Below are 19,676 nucleotides of genomic sequence, written 5' to 3' on the forward strand. Positions count from 1 at the left end.
TTCTTTCTTCCACACATGGTAGGTACTCAGTGAGCATTCACTAAATTGAATTTCTGTGATCATTTCTAAGTCTGAAAAGTAAATCTCAAGTCTTGCCAGTTACCATGACACCAGATAAACATCAAAATGAAATGTTCATCAGCTCAAGGAGAAGAAGCCAGTTACAGCGACTCTCCAAGATGCTTTTGCAAATAAGTTCATATTTGTATTGCAGGATTTTTTGAAGAGTAAATAAATAAAATCACGTGACTCTGAAGAACAAGGGCACGTTGCCCAGAGCAGCTGAATAGGCAAATAAAATCTCAGGTGGGAGATATTTCAGAAATATGAACACTTAATGGTTCCCTGAGTATCAGCCCTTGGAAGGCTGCTGGGCTGCAATAGGACCACACACAGGTGGCAGTAGGGTCCAGCTGTCAGGAGTCCTTTCAGCAGGTCTACAGAGAAGTGAGCCCCTAATGGGCTCTGAAAGCCCTATTGGTTTCAAGAGATCAATCAATTTATGGAAATTAAACCACAATCAACATTTTCTCTGCATTAAATGTTTACAAGGTCAGCAAATGTAGGCAAGCTCAAGGTCGTGGTAAAGGTTTGCACAATGTGGAGTTTGTACCAGGTGTGAGTACAAGGGCCACAAACAAGCAAGAGGCAAGAGAGATGAGCTCCAAATGCTGAGCATTCAAAGGAGCTGCCCATGGCGGGGTAACACCTAGAGGTCCAGTGTGTGAACACAGGAAGCTTTAGACCAGCCAGCCCAACTGGCCATAGCCATGGGCTGACCTCCCAACACACCTAGGATTTTATCCAGAGCTTACAGCTATAACAGAAGAGAGCCCTGCTCTTTACGCCTATGTGGAAAAAGGTTCAGACAAATTTAGAATCAAGAGCAGAGTCACTTGTGCTTGGAAGACCACCTACATCCCCTCTGCCCCGTGAGACTCAAGTTTCCTCGAGGACCAAGAGCCAAGTTCTCTAAACCTTGATTTTTTATTTTATTTTATTTTTTGGTACTGGGGATTGAACCCAGGGATGCTTAACCACTGAGCCACATACCCATACCTTTTTTTATATTTTATTTTGAGACAAGGTCTTGCTAAGTTTCTTAAGGCCTCGCTAAGTTGCTGAGGCTGCCTTTGAACTTGCAATCCTCCTGCCTTAGGCATTTCATTGCATTGTTAAATAATTTCCCTTTATGTCATCTCCCAAGAAAGCATAATTCTTAGAAAACTTTTTAACTTGTTTGTTTGTTTTGCCTTCTAAGATGTGGCAAAAAAAAAAAAAAGCAATAGGATAGAATAGAAAATAAATGTAGGGGAAAACAAATTCCCAGCCAAAGCATTTTTTTTTTTAAATGCAAGTGTATATTCCATAAAGTTCAGCCGAGTCCTGCACAGCTGTGCTCCAACAGTCATCCTGATAAAGATCCCATTTATCTCCTTTTAATTTGCCTCTTTCTCTTAAAAGAAAAGTATGATGCTCAACAAAAATTAATTGGGCTTACTGTGTACTGAGGTTTTTTTTTCCTTTTGAAAATGGAGACATGTCTAAATGTAAGAGGAATTTTCACAAGAAAACAAGTCATGCTTGAAATGTATTGAAAACCATCTCTAATATGGAAGCAACATCATTTACACACACACACAATCTTAAATATATGAAGCATTTCAATGGCAAGTGGTCTAAAATCCTTACATAGCCTTTAAAAACCTAAATGTACATTTACATCATTATTCCTATCTATTTATTTTGGTAGTGCTGGGGATCAAACCACTGAGCTACAGCCCCAGCTGTACTATTATTTCTAATAAGCAATTGCACATGAACTTTAGGAAAACATTTGCAAGATGCATAAGGTCCTGAACATAGGGTTAGAGGAAAATTATAAGGAGTTGAGGGTGAGTTTTAGAATTCTAGGGCTATAGTCCTTTGTGTCTCACCTTTTTTTTTTCCTTTTTGTATTCTTTATATGTAATTAGGGACTCTGGAAGGTGAGGTACAAGGATTCACATGGCTTGTACCTCTGCCCTTCTGCCTGGGAAGGTCCCCATCTCTCTTTAGAAGAAATGCTTGAAGGATTGAAGAAATTATCAGCGAAACTGAATTATTCATGAGAGTATTAAGAAGGGAAAAAAAGTATTTTTTAAAAAAATATATAAACCTCACACTCTAGTGACAGTCAGAATTAGGTTAAAAATAGAGGCATTTCTGGGAAAGACCATAGAATTTTAATTAGCTCATCACTTTGAGTAATTCTGGCGTATCAGCAGGTTTGGCTCAGAGGGGATACCAGGACTTCTGGGCCACGAACACATTTATTTCTGTAGGATTAAGTAAAACTAGGAGTTGGTGTACAGCCTATATAAGCTGCACCTAGAACCCACCTTTTGAACAACATACGTCTTGGAAATAGAACCCTGCTTCCTAGGCCTGTGCAGGCCTTCCTCTTCTGGTATTGCTCCCAATCCTGTTCTCTTCCCCGATTTGTGTAATTCTTGTCCCACCCCTTCCACAGAATGGGGAGTGGGTCCCATTCTATTGCAATTCTTTTGCATAACTTATCATGTTGGAGGATTTTTTTTCTCATTTCCCTAAAATCCTACAGATTAAATTGCCCATCCTTGACTTTTTTCAGCTTTTAATTACTGACCCACTTTTTGTTGAAATTTGACTGATTTGACAGAAATGAAAGCACTTTTTAAAGCAATACTTGTGACTCTTTTTGGGTCAGAGACCCCTTCCAGAATTCAATAAAAGCTAAGGGTCTTTCCGTTGGAAAATTGCATGTCTCACACATGTATGCATTTGCACGTCTGCCCACGTGCACACACGCATAGTTCTATGTAAAATTAAAGTGACTTTGTGGGTATCCGTAAAGCACATCTCTGGATCTGAGGTTGAAAGTTATGTGGCTAGTATGGTTTGAATGTGTCCCTAAAAGTTCATGTGTTGGAAACTTAATCCCCAATTAATATATTAATGATGCTTAGAGAGGGAGGCTTTGGAAAGTAAACAGAGTTAGATGGGGTCATAAGGTTGGGGCCCCCAGGATGACACTAGTGGCTTTATAAGAACAGGAGAGAAACCTGAGCTGGCATGCTCTCTCTCTTGCCCCGTGTGATGCCCTCTGCCATGCTGTGAAGCAGCCAGAAGGCCCTCACCAGATGCTGAGCAGATGCTGCACTCTGCTCTTGGACTTCCCAGAATCTTGAGCCAGATAAAATTCTATACCTTCTACATTACCTGGTCTTAAGTATTTTGTTATAGCAATGGAAAACAGACTAAGACAGCATCCAAGGGGAGCTGTGCTTGAGTACAAGGGATGAGGACCTTGTGGGAGCCTTACTTATGTTGTCACTGACACTGGGACCATGTGGAAGACACAATGTGAAGAGCCAGAGAGGGGAACACATTTCTAAGATGTGGATGTCATCAAGTTCTTTGTCACATAGAGACAAGGATTCAAATAAGCCCGTTTCCCAGAAAACACGATTTGTCCAAGGAGGCAGGAAGTGAATACGTAGTTGTGACTTCCCAATCCACAAGGCCTCTCCCCTTTGCTCTCCACCCTTAGTCACTTCGACCTCACACTAAATGAAAACAATGAACCTCTTGGTCAGCTGCTGATGAGGCAGTAAGCTAGAGGTTTCTGGAGGAGGCTGAGAAAGCCAAACAGAACTTAGCAGTCAGGAAAACATGGCTCAACCCAGTGAGAACAACAGAGACTAGTGCCTGGGTTTTTCCCTTTTCTAAATCAAAGAAAAGGGTGAGTCCCAGTCAGCATCACTGGGGGCTTTGGCGAGAGGGGGAGGGAGTACGTCCCTTTTTCTTTTTATGTGACGAATCCTTAAATACTAATGCATAGTCATGACTCCTACAACACAGAAGCCATTAGAAAACTGCACCTAGTTTTGATTTGCATTTCTCTAATTGCTAGAGATGATGAACATGTTTTCATAGATTTGTTGATTGATTGTATATCCTCTTCTGAGAAGTATCTGTTCAGGTCCTTGTCTACACTAAGATATCATCTCACTCCAGTCAGAATGGCAGCTATTAAGAAGTCAAACAACAATAAGTGTTGGTGGGGATGTGGGGGAAAAGACACACTCATACACTGCTGGTGGGACTGCAAATTGGTGCAGCCAATATGGAAAGCAGTATGGAGATTCCTTGGAAATCCGGGAATGGAACCATCATTTGACCCAGCTGTCCCTCTCTTCAGTCTATGCCCAAAGGACTTAAAAACAGCATACTACAGGGACACAGCCACATCAATGTTTATAGCAGCACAATTCATAATAGCTAAACTGTGGAGCCAACCTAGATGCCCTTCAGTGGATGAATGGATAAAAAAAGTGTGGCATATATACACAAAGGAATATTACTCAGCAATAAAAGAGAATAAAATCATGGCATTTGCAGGTAAACGGATGGCGTTGGAGAAGATAATGCTAAGTAAAGTTAGCCTATCCCAAAAAACAAATGCCAAATGTTTTCTCTGATATAAGGAGGCTGGTTCATAGTGGGGTAGGGAGGGGGAGCATGGGAGGAATAGATGAACTCTAGATAGGGCAGAGGGGTGAAAGGGGAAGGGAGAGGGCAGGGGGTTAGCCATGATGGTGGAATGTGAGAGACATCATTATCCAAAGTACATGTATGAAGACATGAATTGGTGTCAACATACTGTATATACAACCAGAGATATGAAAAATCGTGCTGTATATGTGTAATAAGAATTGTAATGCATTCCACTGTCATTTATTTAAAAAAAAATCAAAAAGAAAGAAAGAAAACTGCACCTAGGATCATTCCAAGTCCTTCTTCTGCCACTGCTAGCTATGTGGCTTCAGGAAATGGAAAGGTAACTCCCCTCCGTGAGCCTGAGCTTCCTCATCTGGGGGGCAGCTTAAGTTCTTTCCTCCTGGGGCAGTGATAAGCCCACACTGTAAAGCCATGCAATAGAGGCATCAGCCTGACCCTTCATTTCACTGTATACTTTGATTGCTGCACTGTTTTAGAAATGAGCTTTGACCATCTAAAGGCCATGGACCAATGCTTTTGCCACCCAAACTTATGTGACCTCAGGGAAGCATTCACAGAGATGCTTGGTGGAGGCAGAAGGTACTTCAGCAGGAGTTCCATGGGGCCCCTGGAATGATGGGTCACCAGTTTCAGATAAGTTGGATCCTGTTCATCTGCTCAATGCCTGAGACTCCATGACAGCCCCCTCTCCTTTCCTTCTAGAGGAAGTATCTGGAGGGATTTTTGCTAGGTGAGTGGAGCAATGCTGACAATCTCAACAAAGTTTGGATTTTGAGAAGAGGGTGGAGTGGGAGGCAGAGACCATTTGCTTGAGCTGGGTTTTACCCATCATTGCTGAGATCCCTGGCCCCTAAGGGATGGTGGCTTCTGCTGGGGATGTTTACAAGGTGAATTATTTAGCCATGTGCTTTAGTTGCTGAGACTGATATTTTGAGCTGATGTTTTGCTTGTGGAAGAGTTCTGAGCCAGCTTTCTAGACTTCAGCAATAATATAAATCATGTAGAAGTACAGTTGGCCCTCTGTAGCCATGAATTCAGCCAAACTCAGATTGAAAATATTTTTTTAAATTGCATCTGTACTCAACATGTGCAAGAATTTTTCTTCTTGTTATTATTCCCTGAACAATATAACAACTACTTCCATAGCATTCCTATTGTACATCAGCTAGAGATGATTTGAAGTAGACAGGAGGAGATATCCTATACTCTATGCTAATACTATACCATTTTGTATAAGGGACTTGAACATCCATAGGTTTTAGATAACTCTGAGGGGTCCTGGAACCAACCTCCTGAGATTTTTCACCTGAGATATTTTGAGAAGCAAATAACTCAGGAAAAATTAGTTTGTGTATGCTATTGGTGATACTAGCTGTAACAAAGTGATACATTGTTGATTGAATCAGAACCTGTTCTAGGCACTGAGCCCCTATTAACCCAGATGCCCCCACTGCACTGTGAGTCAAATATTCAACACCATTTAGTAGATGGGAATGCTGAGGTTTAAAAGGTGGACCTAGACCACTCAGCCCTGGCATGGTGGGATCATGGCTCAGAACTCATCTTTCCAACTCTGATGTCCATGGTCCTCCCAATGTTCCTTCTACTCTTCAATGATGCCATCAACAGTCTAATTCATGCATATCTACTATGACCAGTTAAAGGAGCTAGAGAAAAATAAAGTGAATCAAAGAATAGAAACCAACATGTCTTTGATTGACAAATTAATACATTGTTCAAAAGATAAGTTTTCTGGCTTCTCTTTCCCTTTGCCTCTAAAGTTCCCAGTAGATTTAAGGGTAAGGATGGACAGGATGACTATTGTTTTTTTTTTTCTTTCTTTATTTATTTTACTATTATTAGTTGTTCAAAACATTACAAATCTCTTGACATATCATATTTCATACATTTGATTCAAGTGGATTATGAACTCCCATTTTTACCCCGTATACAGATTGCTGTTTTTTTGTCTTAATGCTTTAGAATTTTTGAGGGAAAACACGCACACACACACACAATAGAACACATGTTCCAACCCTTGTCCTATGGTAACAACAGAAAAGAATATTTTTAATGGGATTATCCTAGAACACTCAGGATAGATAGTCTCCATGGTTATAGATCTAATCCATGCTCTTCAGTGTATAAATCTAAAGAAACCTATTAAGTCGAGGCTGTTGTGCTGCACCAGGGCACATGTCCCCATCAGCTCTGCTCGCTCACCCAGAAGGCACCAGGCACACCATGGAGCTCAGAAAACACTTGGTGACTGATTGGATCAGATCTGCAGCCAGAATTTTAGGAAATCCTACTCTGTTGTCTAAGCAGCACACCAAGATGGCTTTCTGTGGACTCCTGCTGCATTTTCCCAATCAGAACAAGGGATGGGGGCACGGCCATCAGCAACAGGAGCAGTTTATTAACTTAGCACTCACAGCAGACCCTGTGCCTGATCCTCATTTCCCTTGGGCTCCCAGATCTTGGATTGCTCCTGGGACCTCTCACCTTTTCACCCTCCCCCTCCTCCCTCTCCACTCCCCAGCCAGAATGATCTTTTGAAACCCAAATCCATCCTGTCACTCTTCTGCTTCATGACCTTTCAGGGGCTCTGACTGTCTTCAGGCCAGATTCTTAGTCTTAGCCGACACATCCCAGGTGGTGGGTGGGCCCAGTTCATCTCCTGCACCCCTATACTGCTATGCATTTCCAGTAAGGCCCACTGGAGCAAGTGGCAGGCCCCAGAAAAGCACCCCTTCCTTTTCTCAGGGCAGGCAGGTGTGGAAGCGAGGAAGGACCAGGCTGGCATGTGAGGCTGTTTTTAAAGTGACAGTTCTTCTGGAGAGTCCCAGACAAGCCCCTGGGTACCCACCCTGGGCCACACTGGATCTGAGGAGAGATTGCTGGGCCATGCATGAGGATTGTGCCTGCATGAGCTGCATCCCTGCCTGTCCCTCCTTCTGTCTACTCACGTGTCCGCCCCCCCCCCCCCCCCCCCCCGCCTTAGCTTGTATCCAGGAGGAATCTCTGGCTCCCAAGGAAGAAGGCTGCCTCATCTGCAGCACCCCAGCTGGGCCTGTCTTACATCCTGTTTTGGCTGGTGGCCTGGCCCCTGGGACAGAGTCCCCAAGGTTCCCATGGCTGTGCTAGGTGAGAACACCGAAGTCAGAGCTGCAGGAAGAAAGAACTGGCTTTGGTGGAAGGTTTGGTTTTGAAAGAGCAAGAACATCAGTCACAGAACATGTGCCACTCCCTGAGCGCACTATAGTTCACGTCCTCACCAGATGGAGAGCGCATTTCTGACACTCATCTGGAGTTATAGGCAGTGGCTACAGGACCGTTGCAGGGGTACAAAGAAAGGCCTGGGGTAGACATTTTCAGCACGGGGACATCACCTGCTGTAGCATAGGCTGTGGGCTTCCAGAGCTGGACACCGTGGGCCTGGCAGGGGCTGACATTGTCATGGGAAGTTGGATGAGCAAAATTCTCACACAAGAAAGGAATCTGTTCCCCACCAAGGGGTGAGTGATTCAAGTGGGATTACGGATCAAAACTTGCTTCCTTGGCCTCTGAGCAAGTGCAATTGAAAGGCTGCTAATTGGCTCAGCCTGTTTAATATTTCATTTATACATGCACATGGAAATGAAGAGGTCAGCCCACAGCAGAACCCGGCCCAGGACTGTCCCTGCCCTCCCATCCCTCCTGCCCTCAAAGTCTTTGTTGGATGGTCCTTACAGGCTGCACTCACTCTGTTTCCCCTCTGAGAGCCTCGGGGGTCTGCATGCTTCTGGGCCTTGCAGCCTTCCTCTAGGTGTGGAGAGGCTGGGCTTCTCTGCTGCATTCCTCATTCTCTCTAGGAAGAAAGACAAGATTTGTGGATGACAATTAGAGGTCTCCACTAGGCCCAGGTTTCATTCCAGTATTATCTTTTTCATAAGATGGGGTGGGGCTTTGCCCTGATCATTAATCCTGATCCCATGGAGCCTAGGTCCATGGGAAAATTCAGGAAGATCATGGCCCCACATCTTTTTAACAACTGTTGAGTCAGGGAAGTGTTCGATCGGTAGGCATTGCAATGCCTGACTAATATACATGCATGTTTATTTCTTAAAGCACGTTTTAAGATGATAACTTTCTTTTATTTTATTGGTGCTGAGGATTGATCCAGAGCCTCATTTTTGCAAGCCAAGTGCTGTAGTGATGAACTATGTCTCTAACCCAGATAACATTTTTTTTCCCCACAAAAGGACCTCAGTGATTTTTTTAATTTGCTGATAAAAGTAAACAAGTCCAAGAAAGGTACATGGGAGTATTCCAGTAAGTTTCTTCCATTTCTGGGATCTTTTTAACAATTAGCATAGAGTCGAGTAATACTTGGATTTGTGGCACTTTCTGTATCTGATTGTGATTCCTGGGCCAGAGTAGGGACTATCTTCATGCCCCTGGCTGCTAACATAGGGATGACACTCCTTCACAATATAGAAATATTTATTCAAAAATTCCTTTATAATCTATCAAGATGGCCTTACATTTTTTTTGACCCCAACATTGTCGCAACTGAACAGAAACGGTACTGGGAAACCAACCTATCAAGTGTTTTTTTTTCTTAGATCACGTGGGCGTGCCGTTCGCAGGGCTGTGTGTTAGAATGTGGTTTCAAGTAATAGTGAGGTATTGCTAATACAGGAAGACAGCAACTTGCCTGCCATGAAATTGGAAATAGCAGTATTCTTCTGGAGCCCCCAACTTCCACAGTTTTGGAAATGACAGCAGTTGGAGTCACCACCTCTCAGATCTCCAGCCTCTGTGACCTCTCCCAGCTGCTGAAATTGAAACAGCTCCCTGCCTACGACATTGGTTCTTACCTGGCTGTGTAATACCGTTGTAGGCGAATGAGTTCCAGTCCAGGAGACAGGATGCCAGTGAAGAGTCTTTAGCACAGATTGAATCATCCAAGCCTTTAAAAGATACAAAGTGATATCAAAACCTCCAGGATCCTTAAAAAGGCAGGACTTGGGATCCCAACACCCCACCTCCTCAAGCACCTTTTTTCTTGTTTTTTTGTTTGTTTGGTTGGTTTTTTGGTGGGTTTTGCTGTTTTTGCTTTTGTTTTTTGTAGAAAAGCACTACAGAGAACGTGTTCTGTGAGATGCCACTGTGAGGCCTCTGAAAGGGAAGACCTGATTGGAATCAAAAGTTGACTGGGATCTTAAAGTGTGATTTGAACAGTTTATCCTGAGTTTCATATAAAAGAAGGGTAGAAATAGAAAATGCATGAACTATAGGAATGTAAATTATGGAATGTTTTCTGTGGCCTGGACACAGATTCTGGCCTCCTGAGCTCCCCTGCAATGCAGGTGTCCTGATAGTCCCTTGCTGATCCAGCCCTTCTGAGCCTGGTGTATCCCCTCCCCACTTCCAGTAGCCTTGCCTTAGAGAAGCCTTCCTACCCTTGGCTGCTGCTGTCCCCGGCAGCTCAACCTGGGCCCCCCGTGTCTGCACAGGTCTCTGTATCTGAGCCCCCACTGCAGGGTGGGGTGTCTGCACATCTACCATGTCTCCATCACTGAGCTCCCTTGAACCAGCTTATGGCTTTTTGTTTCCTAAGTAATGGGATAGTGTCTGGGGAAGATGAGCAATGGACATAGATGTGGAGATATATGTCAAAGTGACAGTAAGTGCATGCAGAGACCCTGAAACAACCTTCCTCTGCTGTTGATCCAGTACCTAAAATCTGACTGTGAGAACACAGTCCTCTATTTTAAGACATGTAGGAGATGTGAGCCCCGAGAATGGCAATGCAGTGAAGTCTGTCAATCACTTCTGTTTCCAGCAGTACCCCATTTCCCTCTTCACAACCCCTGGCAGCCCCCATTCTGCTTTCCATCCCTAGAAATTTTACTATTCTAGGAACCTCATATAAATAGAATCATACAATAATGTCCTTTTGTGACTGGCTTATTTCACTTAGCATGATGTCCTCATGATGTCATAGCAGAATTTCCTACTTTTTAAGGATGAATCATATTCCACTGTGTGTGTGTGTGTGTGTGTGTGTGTGTGTGTGTGTGTACTAGGGATTGAACCCAGGGGTGCTTTACAACTGAGCTCCATCCCTAGTCCTTTTTTTTAGTTTTTACTTTTGAGACAGAGTCTTTCTAAGTAGCTGAAGTGCAATCCTCTTTCCTCAGCCTCCTGAGTCACTGGGATTACAGATGTGCACCACCTGTGGTACAGCACCAAGCTATGCATTCTCTTTATCCTTTCATCTATTGATGGATACTTTGGGTTGCTTACAAATTTTACCTATTGTGAATAATACGGCTCTGGATATGGGTGGGCAGATATTTGTTTGAGTCCCAGCTTTCATTTCTTTGGGATATATATCCCAAAGTGGGATTGCTGGATCATATGATAATTTAATTTTTAAATTTTTTGAGGACCCACCATACAACTGCTATCTGTTGTTCACAGCTGCCCCATTTTATGTTCCCACCAACCATGTGCTGGTTTCCAATTTCTCCACATTCTTGCAACAGTAGTTGTCTCTCTCTCTCTCTCTCTCTCTCTCTCTCTCTCTCTCTCTCTCTCATAATAGCCATCCTAATAGGTGTGAAGTGGTATCTTTTTGTAGTTTAGAATTGCATTTCTTTGATGATTAGTGACCCTGAGCATCTTCCCACGTGCTTGTTGGCTATCTGTATGTGCTGGTTGATTTCTATTTTGTTTTACACTTGAGCTCTGGATACTTGTGCAGATGGGTATTTATGTGTGTGACCTGAGAAGAACGGCTCAGTGATGAAGGATGTATGTGTTGGCACGAGCTTGTTTAGCTCAGCAGTGTCTGCTGTCTGCCCGAGTGCCTGAGTTCTCGGGGGAGGTTCTCATTCTAGCCCTGTTGACAATAAAGTGAGTTTCAGCTGGTTTGCTGCTTGCACCCCCTTCTCAATGCCAATCCTTTTCTAAGTTGAAACCATCTGTGATTCTGATGTGGCCTATGTTACCTGACCCATCTCTGCATGGCACTAAAGTAACCAAGTAGTTTCCTTTGTGCAGTTGGATAATTTGGACTCCCTGTCCTCCTTGTGTTCTAAATGACTGAGCTGGGACTGGACGTCAGTAGAGCACACCTGACATAATGCTGGTGTGGAAACATAGCACATGGTGGTTCCATTGTGCAAGATGACAGAAAGCAGACACTGCCCCGGTTTCCACTTCCCTTTGAAGTGGCAATCTCCACCTCCCTCCAGGCTCCAATCCCTGCTGGAGCTGTGATTCCTTCTGGCGTTTTCATTGGTGGATAAAACAAACTCTCCTGAGGACTTTTTTTTTCCAATGGTTGGTAGAACATTTAACATGAGATCTACTCTCTCCACTAATGTTTAAATGGACAAGCAGTATGGTAACTTTTAGGTGGACTGTTTCACAGCAGATCTCTAGACTTCATTCATCTCACTCCACTGAAGCTTTATGCCAACTGATGAGCATCTCCCGCTTCCCCACCCCCAGCCTCTGGCGATGACCACTCCTCTCTTTGATTCTATGAATTTGCCTATTTTCAGATCCCTCATGTAAATGAAATCATGCAGCATCTGTCCTTCTGTGTCTGCTGTATTTCATTGAGCATAATGCCCTTGGGGTTCTTCTGTATCCTAACATGGCAGAATCTCCTTCCTCTTCAAACTCAATATTACTGCATTGCATGTTTATAATCCATTCATCCAGCCATAGACTCTAGAGTGTTCCCTATCTTGGCTATTGTGAACAATGATATGAAGACAGGCACAGTCATCTCTTCAAGATCCTAATTTCAGTTATTTTAGATGTATACTCAGAAGTGGGATTGCTGGGTCATACAGTAGTTGTATTTTTAATTTTCTCAGAAAGACTATGTTATTTTCCATATTTTTTCCATGTATATTCCCACCAGCAGTTGGTCTGTACGAAGGACCTGTTCTCCTGGCCTCCTGCGCAGGACTTGGTCCAGGAGTTGGCCACCTCTGCTGAGATGCCTTCTCCCTGCCCCTTCCCTATGCACCCCACCCCAAGGCAGGACAGTCTTATTTACTTTTCCCTTTATGGCCAAATCTAAATGGTGCTTCCTTGATGAAGTTCTACCTTGGATCTGGCTCCCTCCTTTGCATTCCTGCAACACCGGGATCACACGAAGCATGTCATGTCTTAGAGTCACGTATCTCCCATTCAGACTGTCATCCGCTGAGGCCCGAGATGTGGCTTGTTTTTCTTGGCATCCTCCACGGCCTTGTGCTGTGACCTAATCCCTGCTGAATAAATGAACGCGATGCCTTTACCATGTTCCATTTTCATCTGTTTTCCATGGGCAAAGGGATAAAAAGTGTGGGGTGTTGAAAAAAAGATGCAGTCCTTAAATCAAGGAGCTTTCTTTATGACACACTTTTAGGCATCTGTTTGGTATTCTGAAACAAGTAGACACAGTAGATGGAGTTCAAGAGTTAAGATCTCTGGTTAATCCAGTGAGTAGAACCCCACTCTGGGCCTGAAGTGACTTCCTCATGCTAGTTGATAAGGGAATCGTTCTTGTACTATGGGTAAGCCACCTGCATTAAAATAAACTAAGAAAGCTGTCTGGATAATTATTAGCTGACTTTGCAGAGGCTGTGAAGTGTCCTCCAGCTGGCTGTTTGCACTAGGGGTGTTGCAGTACCCTTGACCTTTGTTTAAGGTTGGGGAAAGTTTGCTTGGCAAAAACAATGGTAAATATTCCCATGGCATTGAAATGCTGCCGGATTTCGGAGGCTCTAGGAGTGTGACATGGGCACTATGTTAACTGACTATTTCACACAGCGCCTGCTGTTTCCAGTTTCTCATTCATCTTGGCTTCCCTTCCAGTCTCTATCACTAGGTTTCCTTAATACTTATGGAGCGTGTGTTCCCACGGGGACCTAGAAGCCTGTGCCTCTTTCAGAGGCCTTGCTTGCACCTCTGTGCCCACAAGCTGCCCTTTGAAAGTGCCGTTTCCCATCTTGGAAATGGGGATAATACCCGATAGCTTTATTTATAGGGTTTGCTGAGGGCTTCCGAGGTGAGGCAGCGACAAAGGCTTTGAAGGGTGACGGTGCCCTTATCGTAGGTGGTTGTTGAAATCTCGGGCAGATTTCAAAACCCAGAGGCCTGGCCAGCTTGACCTTAACCCCAAACCTATGAGGAGGAAGTTGACATGGTTATAACAAACTCCCAGGCTCAGGAAGAAAGGTTTCACACGGATGGTGTCCTGGCCAGCGCGTCCAGCTCAGAAATAAACACCCACGTCTCCTGTCCTGAAGAATTGCCCTGTGCAAGGGAGAAGCCAGCACAGTGCCCAGAGGGAGACTCTGAGTTCAGGCTCAGCTTCATGTTCAGAGGCAAACAGTGAAGGGAGAGGCTGCCTGGGTGGAGGTTCCCCTTCCCCTGGGCACAGGTGGCTGCCATCTCTGGTGGGGGGTGTGGTCCTTTAACCTCGCAGACCTTGAGGTTGGATTGAAGACGCTGTTTTATGAGCCAATTCTGTCAGCTGTTTATTTGCTCACCACTTCCTTTTGAGTGTTTCCGGTGGCCGGCAGTCATCCACACCCCAGGGCTGCCATGCTTGCAGGGAGGTGCTCCAGAAAGAGCATGCAGGCTTTGATTTCCTTTATTATTAGCTGTGAAAAACTTCTGGGGCCTCAGAAACAAAGTCTCATTAATACCGTGGAGGCCTCCCACCCCTCTTTTCACCTCTCTCTGTCCAAAAGCCACCGCTGCCCCTTATTGGCTATGTTTCCTCCCTACAATTTACCTTTAGTTTGACCACATCTGTATTTGTCCCCACGCCGCGTCTAGAACATCGTACTGTACCACTTTGCCTTTTAAAACATTTCATATAGATGACACCTTCCCGCATTTGCCCTTCTGAACTTTTCTTTTTTTAATTTTCTCGAGCTCAGCATTCTCTTCTGGGAGGCTCCTCCCTGTGGTCAGGGGTAGAAGGAAGAGGCCAATGTGATGTCCACTTTGACAATGGGGGTTTGCACCGGATGGAATGAGTGCTTAGGCCTTCTGTGTCCATGACTTTAGAAATGCAAAGGAAAGTAGTAAGATAACCCAGAAAAATAATGTGGTTCTGCCATGTCGAAGTGTGGAAAGCACAGAAAGGAAAGCCCAGGCAACAGCATGGCCCAGCTCTGGAGCCTCTGAGTGGGACTGGTGGAGGGAGTGGGGCCGGAAGGCCCAGACCAAACCCAAACTCTCAATAGCAATAACCTTGCAATGAACTTTTATTGCATGCAGGAACTTCTCTCTGCCCAGCAACCTCTAAACATCTTTCCTTTCCTTTTACAAATGGCAAGAGGAAGAAATTTCACGGATGTGTACACACACAAGCACACACTTATAGATATTTTTTTCTTTCTTTTTGATTATGGACAGGTTGCTGTGTTGCCAGGAATAGGATAGAAGGAATTGATCAACAGGACATTTATCTTCCTCTCTTTTCCTTTATTGGGCATCTTATTGCACATTATATTGTCAGTCTCTTTCCTCGGGCTCTCTGATTTCTAATTGTCAGTTTGAAGATGAGGAAACAGATGATACCAAGGCCTCTCTTTCCATCCTATTGTGTTTGAAGAGCTGCAAGTCCATGTTTGGAGGGAGATTATGGTTTTAATTGAGGAGGGTAGTTACTACAGAGAGGGTGAAGCATGGGGACTCAAAGAATTTGAATACTATCATGTGGAGAGGCACTAGTGGATTTTGGTTTTTGTAAACTCAATAATATGGGCCTCTTTGTTTTTCCTGTTGCTCATTTACAGCACAAAGGCATTTACATGCTTCATGTGAAATCAACCCTGTAGCTCTGGCCCTTAGATCAGTACTTTGTTCCTCTGTGTTGCTGCCTTTTTTTTTTTTTTTTTTTTTTCTTCTCCTGGATGAACTCAAGGGCACTTAACAACTGAACCACATTCCCAGCCCTTTTTATTTTTTATTTTGAGACAAGGTCTCACTTCATTGCTTAGGGCCTTGCTAAATTGCTGAGGCTGGCTTTGAACTTGTGATCCTCCTGCCTCAACCTCCTGAGCCACTGGGATTACAAGCATGCACCTCTGCATCTGGTAAGGCTACATGCTTAATTGACAGGAAGGGAAAGAGATTAATGGAAAAAAAGATAATATTGAATTATGAGATTCAACAACTGATTACAGGGTCCTGACCTGGCGTAGTACCTTCCCATTGTAGATTTTTGCTGATTTTTTTTTTAATTGACTGATTAGTTAAGAAATTAGAAATGATGCTATAATTTGGATCTAAAGTGTTTCCCAAAGGCCCATGTGTTAGAGTCTTAGTCCCCAGGATGGGGCTGTTGAGAGGTGGTGGAAACTCTAAGAGGCAGGGCCCAGTGGGAGTCTTAGTTCTTTGGACATGTGCCCTTGAAGGAGACCATGGGACTCTAACCTCTTCCTCTTCCTCTCTCTTTCACTTCTCTGCTCTAGGTAAGTAGTTTTGCCTCACCACATGCTCTGGCATAAATGTGCTGCCATGGACCTAAAAATAATTGGACCAAGTGACCATAAACTAGAACCTCCACAACTGTGAGACAAAATAAACCTTTTCTCTTTATATGTTGGTTATCTCAGGTATTTGTTACAGTAACAGAAACTGACTAACAGATGGTATGGATAATTGACATCTCCAACTCCTTGTCTTCTCCCTAATACTGTTCCTGTAGCATCTACTTAAAAACAGAGACCCTCTTCCAGTTCTTCCATTTAGTTCATCCACTAATAAACGATTCCTGACTCCTTGCTGGGTGCTAGGGTTCCAAGGATGAAAAGACAATGAGCTGCCCCTGAGGTACCTAGAGTCTCCTGTGAATCTGATCACAGTACTGGCATGACTGTGGTGGAGGCATATACTGAATGCAGTAAGGACAATGGTGGGAAATATAAACCTTTGAGATTTTCTTTTGTTTATCTAGCACACTTCATATAAGTATACCTAAGGTAGGAGAAAGGAAATCCCCTGAAATTATTTGCTTCTTGGTAAATGTGCATTTCCTGTTGAATTTACCGTTGAGATGTCTAGAAAGTAATATCCTTGCCTATCTCAGGGAGGAATGGATCGTGCCATATGATCTAAGGGGGAGCCTGTGTGTGTTTCTTGTTTGAAAGTTCCCCTGATCTTTTTGTGTGGCTCTGATCTTGGCCAGGCCAGCTCAGAAGAAGAGATCGATCCTCTATGAACTTCACCAAAATTCCCATAAGCCATTTGAGCCTGCCAAGGAGGTTCACCTATGAGAAAGGTGATTTAGCTGCCTGTCACTCCTGAGTCCACATCAGAGAATCCAGGTACCCTGACCAAGGAGAGTTCCCCTAATGTCTTCTTAGGAAAAAGCAAGGCAACCTGCCCGTGGGAGACTGGAAGAGCCAGTGGCCTGGGATTTGGAAGGAGCCTTTGCATGTGACTTCCTCAGTACTGCCATGTTCAGGGCTGGTGCTGGGGACCCAGGAAACACCTGTGGAGTAGTGGATCTGCTTCTGATAAGAAAGACAGTGGCTCCCTATCGAGGGGATGACCTTGGAAGCCAGAAATCATATGAGTACAATTGGGTGGCTGGGCAAGGAGGAGCCACATCAGTCAGAGCTTTAGCTTTGGGAAGAGAAGAAGAAAGCATAGTACCCCACCTGGGAAAGTAGCATTTGACCGATTTGGTAATTTGGCAACTAAGTTCCAGTAGCCTTGGTCTTTTGATTTTCAGTTGAATCCTTTTCCTGATGTTTATGTATATATGACTTTGGAAACCCTAGTAAACCTGAATCAGCAATGTGAGGTTGCAAAGCCCAAAGCCCGGGTCTCAATGTTCTGCAGGGGTGTAGTCAGGTTGTGAGGTGGGGTGCTGTAGGGGAGATGTTGGGGGGACATGGGAGCTATTTAAACTGAAATGAACAGGGAAGTAGCGATTCTCATATGTACTTTAGATTAAACAGAGAGTCTTTACATCTCCTGATAACATTGTGGGACCTGTCAATATTGGCACAGTGATAATATTTACTTCCCACCTTCATCTTTAAGTAAGACTTCTTACCATGTTCCTCAGCAACAGAGTGCTTTTGGAATCAGACTGATCACAGAGGTTCTAATAGTGACAGGAAAGTCCTGTGGGCTGTCTAACCTGCACCCTGATGGGTACCAGGCTCTCCACCTGTCCCCACTTAGACCTAAAAGTGTTTCTAAGTTTTACTATATGCTTTTCCTTCTTAGCAATAATTCCTCACTCATCCAGACATGGTGCTGCACACCTATAATCCAGTGGCTCGGTGTGCTGAGGCAGGAGGATCACAAGTTCAAAGCCAGCCTTACTAGCAAGACCCTGTCTCAAAAAGGGGTGAGGCAGGGATGTGGCTTAAGTGCCCCTGGGTTCAATCCCTGGTGAAAAAATAAAAGCCTCACTCATTAATGATAAAAATGGTAATTCTTTTTTGAATACTAGTAAACAACACATATTCTCAGATCTTAAGGAAATTTGGCAATTTGTGGTTAAAATGATTTAAGGACTCAATTGAGTCCATTTTTCATGATTCAGGTGAGTCCCAATAGCAAGTTTCTGATTTTAAGTTGGACAGACAGAGTAAAATGGAGATAGGAGTCTGAAGAAATCAAATCTGTACAACAGGTGTTCTTTCCTTTTTGTTTTAAGACCACTGTCATGGCTAAGACTTGGCATGCACACACGCAAGCATTCTCTCTCTGTGTCTCTCCGTGTCTCTCTCTCTCTCTCTCTCTCTGCTTATATAGCTCTCTGTGTGTGCTTGTGTGTGTGTGTGTGTGTGTGTGTATATATATGACTATGTGACTGTTTTTGTGTGATGTCTATGTGTATATGTAGGTGTGAGTGTGTGTATATGTCTAGTTGTGTGATAAGTATATGTGTGGGGGGGGTATGTGGTCTCTGTATGTGAGTGTGTGAATATATGTGTGTTTCTGTGTGCCTACATGTCTGTCTATATGCGTGAGTATCTATATGTACATTTTTGTGTGTATGTCTGTATGTGAATCTGTCTAGGTACGTGTGTACGTCTGTGTTTGTGTCTACATGTGTGTGTTTACCTGTGTGTATGTGTGTCTGTAATGTTTTGAATGTGTGTCTATGTATGTCTATATGTTTGTATATGTGTACATGTGTTTCTGTGTCTGAGCGTGTCTATGTGTGTGTTTGTGTGTAGGTTTCCCTGTCCGAGCAGGAGGTCAAGAGGCACTTACACATCTTCTTCCAGAACTGCCTTCCCCCCTACCTTCCTGCTCTGGGGTGGTTCCCTTTGGCCCCCGCCACCCCTTCCAGACTTCAGCAGCCCTGTCAGCACTTTGAGCACTTTGGCCTTGACTCTGATTTCAGAAAAGGGGCAGCCTTGCCAGTTGGGCCCACCCAGACCATCCCTCCTTGCTCTCCTGCTCACCTCAGTCCCAAGGGGACTAGGGGATCCCCTGCCTCCAGGGGGTTCCCTCTTCTGCCCAGTACAGCATGGGCTTTGGCGCTGTTTTCTTTAGCACTGCTCACGCAGGGAGCACGCATCTCTGATGCCAGTTCATTTCAGCCTGGGTCTCCTAATTCTGTCCGCAAGGAAGCACCAAGTCTCCTTGGTGCCAAATAGCAGCAATGTGGCATCTGTAAGGACCACTCCAGAGCACAGGTGGGGTGGGGGAGGAGACCCAGAACTGCTCTTCAGAGTGGCCGCCAGCATGTTCTTAGGCCAAGTCAAGAGGGGCCAAGAGGAGAGAGGTTTCTGGAGCAGCAGGGACAGGGGGGCTGGGCCGGAAGCCACAGAAAGGGCCGTCTGTTCAGCCTGTGCCTGCACACTTGCCCTGACTGCGCAGCCGGCTGAGGGCTCCGCCACAGGGCATTCTCAGGGCAGAGCCTCAGCATGGGTACCTGTTGCCCAGTTCTGCCACCCCCAGCCCCATAAAATCCTGACATTTGTCTTTCTGCCAGCACCAGCCCATAACCTCAGATTACCCCTTACCCTCTTCCTTCGCCCTTCTCTTTCTGCTCCAAGAGGCTAACTTGCCAGGCGTTTTCCACCATACTCTGATTACAGTGGACAAAGAGCCATCTGACCAGAATGCTAATATGGAGATTTCTTTTCCAT

At 44.5% G+C, this 19,676-nt stretch overlaps 1 protein-coding gene and 1 long non-coding RNA gene across 4 annotated transcripts in view; one reads left to right on the forward strand and one right to left on the reverse strand.

Moving 5' to 3' along the window:
• SLC22A23 (solute carrier family 22 member 23) overlaps positions 1–19,676 on the forward strand; it is a 187,925-nt gene that overhangs the window by 89,820 nt on the left and 78,429 nt on the right. The window lies entirely within an intron of this gene.
• Positions 6,509–19,490, reverse strand: LOC308650215. The gene is made up of 3 exons (XR_014022279.1): positions 18,987–19,490; positions 9,405–9,497; positions 6,509–8,392 (listed from the first exon to the last, which is right to left on the reverse strand). It is a non-coding gene; the product is annotated as an uncharacterized lncRNA (long non-coding RNA).

Source organism: Spermophilus citellus (genome assembly GCF_964194105.1).
Source record: "Spermophilus citellus genome assembly, chromosome: 5".
Classification (NCBI taxonomy): Eukaryota; Metazoa; Chordata; class Mammalia; order Rodentia; family Sciuridae; genus Spermophilus; species Spermophilus citellus.